The 10,000-nt window shown below is 47.2% G+C and overlaps 1 protein-coding gene across 13 annotated transcripts in view; it reads right to left on the bottom strand.

The window, feature by feature from the left end:
• The window catches only part of LOC135547586 (semaphorin-5B-like), a 294,439-nt gene that overhangs the window by 276,690 nt on the left and 7,749 nt on the right, over positions 1 to 10,000 (bottom strand). For 2 of the 13 annotated variants that reach the window (XM_064976719.1, XM_064976718.1), the window contains exon 2: positions 2,608 to 2,885. The exons of the other annotated variants lie outside the window; for them this stretch is intronic. The gene's annotated coding sequence lies outside the window, so the exon portion shown is untranslated. The remainder of the gene's footprint in view (positions 1 to 2,607; positions 2,886 to 10,000) is intronic. 13 annotated transcript variants of the gene reach the window in all.

A 10,000-nucleotide genomic window follows, 5' to 3' on the forward strand; every position in this document is an offset into this window, starting at 1 on the left:
AAAAGGCCGATATCTTTCCTCTGTGTTTTGTGCTGTGGAAATGTCACCCATTGTGTCTGGCCACTGAACTGTCAGTGTACCCGCGGTACAGATGTAGGATCTTAATATGATCACCCTGTTGCAGGAGAACTTTCCTGCAATGCAGAACATTTTAAACTTGTAGTGTATTTGAGGTTTAAAAACGTTTCTAAAGTTTGTCATTTCATTTTCACATTTCAGATTTGTATCAACCCCTACAAATATTTCCTTTAATCATAATTTACATAATAATTCACATTTCCTGTTGCTGCAGGATCATTTTCCTGCTGTAATGAACTGGCTCAAATTAAGATCCTACATCTGTACATCCGCTTGCCATAGCCAGAGCACTGCTTGGTATCTAGGTACACCGAGCCCTGATAAGAAACTCTGGGGTCTTACTGTAGGGGACATGAATAGAAACTATTCAGCAAGTGTGGAGGATAACTTGGGTATTTTGGCATCAGACCAATGGATTCCTCTCAACTGCCAAACATAAGGTCATCAAGAGACAAGAGAATAATTCCCATCAACGTCTGGCTGCTGAGTGTAGTTGGTTCGTCTGTATTAGGCCCAAATTCCACCCTATCCTCTTTATAGTGCAATCCTATGGCAGGGCCCTTAGGTTAGAACCATAACGAATATCCCATTTCACAGCAAGAGGGCTCACATGACCATGGTCTCTGAAATGTGAAATACACTCCAGACAAGTGAGCATAGGCTATGTGACCTCTATAGGTTATTGCACCCTTTTCCATTTCTATGAGAATTTAATATCAGGGTCCATCAATTACTGTAGGGGGCCACAGAGAGTAAGAAGAGATTGTGTCACACGTGAGCCAGAGACATAAAGGGAAGTGAAGGATGTGGAGAAAAAAAGCTTAGTTGTTGTCTTGAATGAAACCAATTGCTTTGAAATTTGAAACAAAAAAGAGATTACAGAAGACATTAAATAAACATGTTGAAAGCTTTGACTAAAATCTGTTACAAGGTTTGTTTAAAAAACAAATTAATCCAAATTGAATGATTCATTAATTTTTTATGATGTACCTGACAATTGCTTTCAACCCACTACAAGGTCTTATTAGTCTACACAGCATAATGGAAACCTTTCAAGATGAGAACAGATTCATCAGCTCAGAAAAACGGCTTTTGAATATGGCTGCAACAAAATAACATACAAAATAATGTTTCTGTCGTCTCTCTGTGTTTCATAAATATCCTTCAATTCGTAAGAGGCTGAATCTATTTCACCAGAGAATGAATCCAAGCGAACAAAGCCCCGCCCCTCTGTCTCTGTATGTGTAGCCCATCTATGCTGTCAAAAAGAGTATGACATTGTTGCCACCCATAGCATTGAATGCAAGGGAAGCCAGTGAGCATTTGGCCTTCCTTTATTATTATTATTTAAAATAATAATAGCCAATCAGCGTTGAGCAAAACTAAGTGAGCTCAGCTGTGAATGGTCATGGCGCACCATAAAAAAGTGTCATGGAAAGCCAGTTTGGATTTAGCTTCAAACCAATCACATAACATTAGAAGCCAAATGTAATTGACCGAAAACTTGAATTATTGTAACTTGTTACGTCGTTGTCCTCCGGTTGCTAGCTAGCTAGCTAAAATCCACCCTTTCCTAAATTAGCCATGGATGGAGATAGTGATTTGGACTTGTGGTTTTACTTAAATCTTTGTACTGGCCAATGATTATAATGCAGATTCTGAGCAAACCATACATTCATACATTGTGCCCCTGGAGAGCGGGAAGTTCAACATGTAGCTAGATGTAGTTGGCTGGCTAATGTTAACTACTTAGCCTGGCACTTCATTGCCCATGAAAGGAAGTTAGGCTAGCGAGCAAGCATTTTAGCCAGGTGGCCTAGGACAACAAAAACTAAAAGTGTGTACTGCATGACAGAGTCATAGACCGTTCAGGCATGAACATGAAAGAGGAGGATGGTATTGGCTTTTCTCTACAAGTAGGGTGAGTCAACATGTGTTTTCTGATTGCACGCACACACACACACACACACACACACACACACACACACACACACACACACACACACACACACACACACACACACAGAGAGAAATCAGTAGCTTGGACAGCCACATCATACTGTATTTAGCTTACTGTCAGGTGGAGCGCTACTGGTAAGAGGTCAGGTGCAGGAGAGTTGTGATCAGGCGCACACTTTAATTGGCAGAAGTAATAACAGAGGGACGCAACTGCGTCAAAAACCTCCAGCCAAATTGCAAAAGTGCAAAGCGCGACAACAGTCACAATAATGCAAAAGTTAAACAATTAAACACACTCAGGTTCAACACGGTACCCGGGGAAAAATCAGCCTGGCGCGCAACACGAAACATGTAACAAAACAATTCCACACAAAGACATGGGGGAAACAGAGGGAATATATATGTAGTGTGATTAGGGAATGTAAACCAGGTGTGCGGGGAAACAAGACAAAACAAATGGAACAATGACAAGTGGAGCGGCGATGGCTAGAAGACCAGTGAAGCCGACCGCCGAACGCCGCCCGAACAAGAAGAGGAGCCTACTTCGGCGGAAGTCGTGACAGTACCTACCCTTCCCTTGACGCGCGGCTCCAGCAGCACGCCGACACCGGCCTCGAGGATGACCTTGAGGGCGAGGCACAGGGCGATCCGGCCGGAGACGGTGGAACTCCCGCAGCATTGAAGGGTCCAACACGTCCTCCACCGGAACCCAGCACCTTTCCTCCAGACCGTACCCCTCCAGCTCCACAAGGTATTGAAGGCCACTCGCCCAATGCCTCTAATCCAGGATGGACCGAACGGAGTACGCCGGGACCCCCTCAATGTCCAGACTCCCGTACCTCAGACTCCTGGAGCGGACCAACCACCACCGGCATGAGGAGAGACACATGGAACTAGGGGTTAATTCAGTAATCGGGAGGAAGCTGTAACCTGTAACACACCTCGTTCACTCTCTTCAGGACTTTAAATGGCCCCACAAACCGCGGACACGGCTTCCGGCAGGGCAGGTGGAGGGGCAAGTTTCGGGTCGAGAGCCAGACTCGGTCCCCTGGTCCGCACTGTTTGTTTGGCGCTGCGCGGCCCGCTGGAAGTGAGCATGGGCGGCCTCCTATATCTCCTCCGCACGTCTGAACCATTTGTCCACCGCAGGAGCCTCGGTCTGACTCTGATGCCACGGCGCCAGAACTGGCTGGTACCCCTATAAGCATGGAAAAGGGGAGAGGTTTGTGGAGGAGTGGCGGAGTGGCGGAGCGAGTTCTGCACCATCTCTGCCCAGGGCATGAACGCCACCCACTCCCCCGGCCGGTCCTGGCAATAAGACCGCAGAAACCTGCCCACATCCTGGTTCACTCACTCCACCTGCCCATTATTCTCAGGGTGAAAACCCGAGGTAAGGCTGATCGAGACCCCCAGACGTTCCATGAAATCCCTCCAGACTCTTGAAGTGAACTGGGGACCTCGATCAGACACTATATCCTCAGGCACCCCGAAGTGCCGGAAGACGTGTGTAAACAAGGCCTCCGCAGTCTGTAGGGCCGTAAGGAGACAGGGACAGAGGGAGGAGACGACAGGACATAGAGAAACGATCCACAACGACCAGGATCATGGTGTTTCCCTGTGAGGGAGGAAGATCGGTCAGAAAATCCACCGACAGGTGTGACCAAGGCCGTTGTGGAACGGGAAAGGTATGTAGCTTACCTTTGGGCAGGTGTCTAGGAGCCTTACACTGGGCGCACACTGAGCAGGAGGAAACATAAACCCTCACGTCCTTTGTCAAGGTAGGCCACCAGTACTTCCCACTCAGACAGCGCACCGTCCGACCGATCCAAGAATGACCAGAGGAGGGTGACGTGTGGGCCCAATAGATCAAATGGTCACGGACAGTAGACGGAATGTACAGACGCCCAACGGGACACTTGAGGGGAGCGGACTCTGTACGTAACGCCTGCTCAACGTCCGCGTCCAACTCCCATACAACCAGCGCTACCAGGCAGGAGGCCGGGAGTATGGGAGTCTGATCCATGGGCCGCTCCTCTGTGTAATACAGCCGGGACAGTGCGTCTGCCTTCACATTTTGGGAACCTGGTCTGTAGGACAGGATGAACACAAAACGGGTAAAAAACATGGCCCACCTTGCCTGACGAGGATTCAGTCTCCTCGCTGCCCAGATGTACTCCAGGTTGCGGTGGTCAGTCCAGATGAGAAAAGGGTGTTTAGCACCCTTAAGCCAATGTCTCCATGCCTTCAAAGCCTTAACCACAGCCAACAGCTCCCGGTCCCGCACATCATAGTTCCGCTCCGCCGGGCTGAGCTTCTTCAAGAAGATGGCACAGGTATGGAGCTTCGGTGGCGTGCCCGAGCGCTGAGAGAGCACGGCTCCTATCCCAGCCTCGGACACGTCCACCTCCACTATGAACGGCAAAGTGGGATCCGGATGGGCCAGCACGGGAGCTGGTGGGAGTCTACCATGGTGGAAGTAGGCCAATTACGCATGGCTGAAATGCGGTCACTCTCCATCTCCAGCCCTGAGTTGGAAATGCGATACCCTAGGAAGGAGACGGCCAGCTGAAAGAACAGGCTTTTCTCAGCCTTGACGTACAGGTCATGCTCCAACAGTCGTCCAAGCACCCTGCGCACCAGGGGACACATGCTCGGCGCGCGTAGCGGAGTATATCAGAATGTCATCGATATACACCACTACACGCTGCACATGCAGGTCCCTGAAAATCTCGTCTACGAAGGATTGGAAGACTGATGGAGCATTCATAAACCCGTACGGCATGACGAGGTACTCATAATCCCCTGAGGTGGTATTGTACGCCATCTTCCACTCGTCTCCCTCCCGGATACGCACCAGATTGTAAGCGCTCCTGAGATCCAGTTTAGTGAAGGAGCACGCCCCGTGCATTGACTCAATCGCCGTGGCGATGAGAGGTAGCGGGTAACTGTACCTCACCGTGATTTGATTTAGACCTCGATAGTCAATACACGGGCGCAGACCTCCCTCCTTCTTCTTCACAAAAAATAAACTCGAGGAGGCGGGTGAAGTGGAGGACCCAATGTACCCGACGCAGGTATTCAGAGACATATGTCTCCATAGCTGCCATCTCCGCTTGCAACAAGTGCGGCGTCTATCAGGAGATTTATCACACAATCCCCCGTTGATGGGGTGGTAATTGAGTCTCCTTCTTTTTGGAGAAGGCGAAAGCCAAATCGGCATATTCAGGGGCGATGAGCACGGTGGTGTCCTGGTCTGGACTTTCCACCGTGGTAGCACCAACGGAAACCCCTATACACCTCCCTGAGCACTCTCGCGACCACCCCGTGAGAGCCCTCTGTTGCCATGAAATAGTGGGGTCATGATGAGCCAACCAGGGAAGGCCTAGTACCATGGGAAACGCAGGAGAGTCAATGAGGAAGAGACTGATTCTCCCCTCGTGACCCCCCTGCGTCACCATGCCCAAGGAGATGGTGGCTTCCCTGATTAACCCGGACCCTAATGGTCGACTATCCAGAGCGTGTAATGGGAAGGGTCTAACCACAGGAACAATGGGGATTCCTAAAGTAAGGGCGAATGCTCTGTCGCTAAAATTCCCAGCCATGCCTGAATCGACGAGTGCCTTAAGCTGGGAATGCGGGGAAAACTCAGGGGGAAAAACATGCACAAACAGGTGGACAACAGAGGGCTCTGGATGAGAGTGGTTCAAATTCACCTGGGGTGACGCCAGAGAGCCCTGCCCGCCAGAGAGCCCTGCCTCGACTCCCAAAGGCACCAACCCGGGACCGACCAGCAGTGTGCCCTCTGCGGCCACAGATGGTGCACGTGAAGGCCCATACTCCGGCCTCCGTGAGCGCAGCCCCTCCCAGCTTCATAGGCACCGGAGCGGGGGTGCTGGAAGATGGAACCGACAGAGCCCTCTCTGGACGTCCGCGGGTGACCAGCAGGTTATCCAACCGAATGGACAGATCCACCAGCTGGTCAAAGGTGATGGTGGCATCCCTGCAGGCCAACTCCCGACGGACATCCTCACGCAGGCTGCATCGGTAGTGGTCCGATGAGGGCCCTGTCGTTCCAACCTGCCGTGACACTAACGTTGATCCGACTAAATTGTTTTTGGTATTTTTTAGTTGTCACTGTGTTAGACTAAGCATACTGTAAGTGATTAGATGATGTTGAAATGTTGAAGTTGAAATGGTGCTGGAATAGTGGAGACAGCGCCTGTTTTCTTTGCAACTTGAGGTAACTCTAAATCAATAGTTGTTTAGTAGTCCGAAAATGTCAGAAATATTAAGTTCCTTGACCATGCTGTAGGTTATGTAACTGTTTGTTACATGCAATATATTTTGTGGACATCACCGGACAGATGTTGCTCTTTGGTTTTATGATGAAACAAAGGTCTGGTTGAATTTATTCTGCCACTGTGTCTTCTTATTGTCTCGGCCTTTAGGCCTATATATCACGGTGTCAAGGCATATGAACTAACAGGTTATAGAGCAAAATAATGCAATTATCACAACACATAGGATGGGACCCAAACACAGCACCCCCTAGGGACCGGTTGTCCATCCATCCAAGTTTCACAACTGCCATAACTGTCACTCAAACCTAAGGTGGTACATTTATCCATGGTTTCAATGTCAAACTCTGATTCTGCCTGCAGCTCAAAGATGAATTTAACCTGGCCTTTTGTAACGTTTCTAATCAACACCGAACTGAGTATGTGATTCTCCCATCACATGTAGCTGAGCAATATCATTAGGCCCACAGTGTGACTCTCAGACACTTTTAAGATGCTCTATTTGAATTTGATGATGAGATACAGCGCTATGCACATGAGAACATAAAGACGAAGAGGGAAGGAAGAACAGAAGATGCCGGAGGGAAGAGGATGGATGCTTAGGATGCCTGCCAAATGGCACCATAATCCCTACATAGTGCACTACTTTTGACAAGAGGCCATAGGGATCCGGTCAAAAGTAGTGCACTATGTAGGGAATAGAGGGACACAGACTTCTTACTGTTAATTATTTGATTGCGTTGAAGAGCTTCTGACCAGGGCAGAGGATGTTACTGAGCTAAATTAGCCATCATATGTCACTGGCTCTGGCTGCTCTATCAAGCCACACACAGACACACACACAGGCTGCTCTCTAGCTAGGCAACCGGGAGGACTACATGACAGTCAGCACTAACACTAATGAGACTATTAAATGTCCCACTGGAAACAGCTAATCACAGACAGTTAATGGACAAATCGGTGATTAAGTGTGGAGTGGCTGTAGCTAACGGCTCTGTTCATAGACGCGGGAAGTAGTTTGGGGGTGGGAGTGCTGCGATTTGCTCGCACCAATGCTACAGACGTCTATTGATCTGCTAATACAGGACTAGTAAAGACCCAGTGCACCTAGTGCACACAAAAAAAACAGTTTGAGTGTTTACCAGCATGAGTAACTTGAGACTGATAATTATCTATATATTATCACTTTGTTGAAGTACCTTCGGCAGCGATTACAGCCTCAAGTCTTTATGGGTATGACGCTAAAAGCTTGGCACAATCTGTATTTGTTTTTTTTCTTTCAATTCTTCTCTACAGAGGACATTAAGAGACTTGTCCCAAAACCACTCCTGCATTGTCTTGGCTGTGTGCTTACTGTGGGGTCGTTATCCTGTTGGAAGGTGAACCTTCGCCCCAGTCGGAGGAATTCTGGAACAGGTTTTTATCAAGGATTTCTCTGTACTTTTTTCCGTTCATCTTTCCCTCAATCCTGACTAGTCTCCCAGTCCCTGCCACTGAAAAACATCCCCACAGCATGATGCTGCCAACAACATGCCTCACCGTAAGGATGGTGCCATGTTTCCTCCAGATGTAACGCTTGGCATTCAGGCCAAAGATTTCAATCTTGGTTTCAACAAACAAGAGAATCTTGTTTCTCATGGTCTGAGAGTTCTTTAGGTGCCTTTTGGAAAACTCCAAGCGGGCTGTCATTGTGCCTTTTACTGAGGAGTGGCTTTGGTTGGTGTCATGGATTCCCCTGGCACTGTTGCTCATTCCGTTCATCAGCTCCGGAGGCCTACGTCACCGGCCTTCTAGGCATCACTGAACTGGATCATGACTGTCTTGTCTCATTGCGCACACCTGGTTCCCATTCCACCTGATTAGTATGGGTATATATGTGCCCTCTGTTCCCCATTGTTCTTGTCGATTATTGTTCCATGCCCGTTGGTCTTGTGAAAACCTGTGCTCTGTTGTATCGGCTTGCGTGTTACCGTGTTAGTGTGCAATTGTTATTACGGGTCTCGTCCCGTGTATTGTTATTACGGGTCTCGTCCCGTGTATTGTTATTACGGGTCTCGTCCCGTGTATTGTTATTACGGGTCTCGTCCCGTGTATTATTATTACGGGTCTCGTCCCGTGTATTGTTATTACGGGTCTCGTCCCGTGTATTGTTATTACGGGTCTCGTCCCGTGTATTGTTATTACGGGTCTCGTCCCGTGTATTGTTATTACGGGTCTGGTCCCGTGTATTGTTATTATTGTTATTACGGGTCTCGTCCCGTGTATTGTTATTACGGGTCTCGTCCCGTGTATATTGTTATTACGGGTCTCGTCCCGTGTATTGTTATTACGGGTCTCGTCCCGTGTATTGTTATTACGGGTCTCGTCCCGTGTATTGTTATTACAATTCCTTCGACCTCATGGCTTGGTTTTTCCTCTGACGTGCAGCTGTGGGACCTTATAGACAGGTGTGTGTCTTTCCAAATCATGTCCAATCAATTGAATTTATCATAGGTGGACTCCAATCGAGTTGTATAAACATCTCAAGGATGATCCATGGAAACAGGATGCGCATGAGCTCAATTTCGAGTCTCATAGCAAAGGCTCTGAATACTTATGTAAATAAGGTATTTCTGTTTTTATTTGTAAAAATGTGCTAACATTTATAAAAACCTGTTTTAGCTTTGTCATTATGGGGTATTGTGTGTAGATTGATTCATTTTATGATTTAATCAATTTTAGAATACGGCTGTGAGGTAACAAAATGTGGAAAAAGTCCAGAGGTCTGAATACATTTCAAATGCACTGTATTTCTATGTGTGAACTGAAATGGTCTATTCATTCCTTTTAAGTTTTAGTCGACATTTTTATCCAGAGCAACTTGCAGTAGTCTCTTGTGGGAATCGAACCCACAACCCTAGTGTTGTAAGTGCCATGCTCCTCCAACTGAGCCACATCATCACATCATCACAAACCACTTGATGTCTCAATGTACTCAATTACTGTATTGGTCATTGTTTTTCTTCATGGTGATGGAAAGTCTACAGGTACAAACCGAGATGACCAGCCTAAGTGGTTTGTAAGGATGGTAATTTAATACTGCACAAAAAGTGGTTGTTTTCCATGTTATTTGATCAAGAAAAATATTGAATTTGATGTGGATGTTTTGGGTATTTGGCCATAACTTGGCACCTTTTGATGTAAATGTTTGATGACAGGGTTTTGTTCTTTCTGGATTCCATTAGAATGACATCACAGAGCAAAGGGCAATGGAACTCTTACAATTACTGAATCCTGCAAGATACTTCTCTTAATTATACTTTTTTCCAAAGCTAAGTTGCTAAAAAAAAGTGCCCACGCTACAGACCTCTATAACAGTCCACTAATAAAGGACTAGTAAAGGACTAGTAAAGGACTAGAAATGGCCGAATGCACTACTTTTGTGAGAAAAAAAAGTATGTATTATTTTTAATGATAATTTTTTAGTGTGTGCTGCAGCACCCTCAGCACCCCTACATCCCGCGGATATGCCTCTGTCTTGTACACATTACAAACCCTGTGTTATTGGACTGAGAAAAGGAAGAGGGCAAAATAGCTTCTTCTTACCAGCGACTGTAATGAAAATCAGATAAGGATAGTATATGCTCCTCCTTCTACAAAATACAGAAGCTGAGAATCCAGATCCT

The sequence above is a fragment of the Oncorhynchus masou genome, chromosome 10 (assembly GCF_036934945.1).
Source record: "Oncorhynchus masou masou isolate Uvic2021 chromosome 10, UVic_Omas_1.1, whole genome shotgun sequence".
NCBI classification, from domain to species: Eukaryota; Metazoa; Chordata; class Actinopteri; order Salmoniformes; family Salmonidae; genus Oncorhynchus; species Oncorhynchus masou.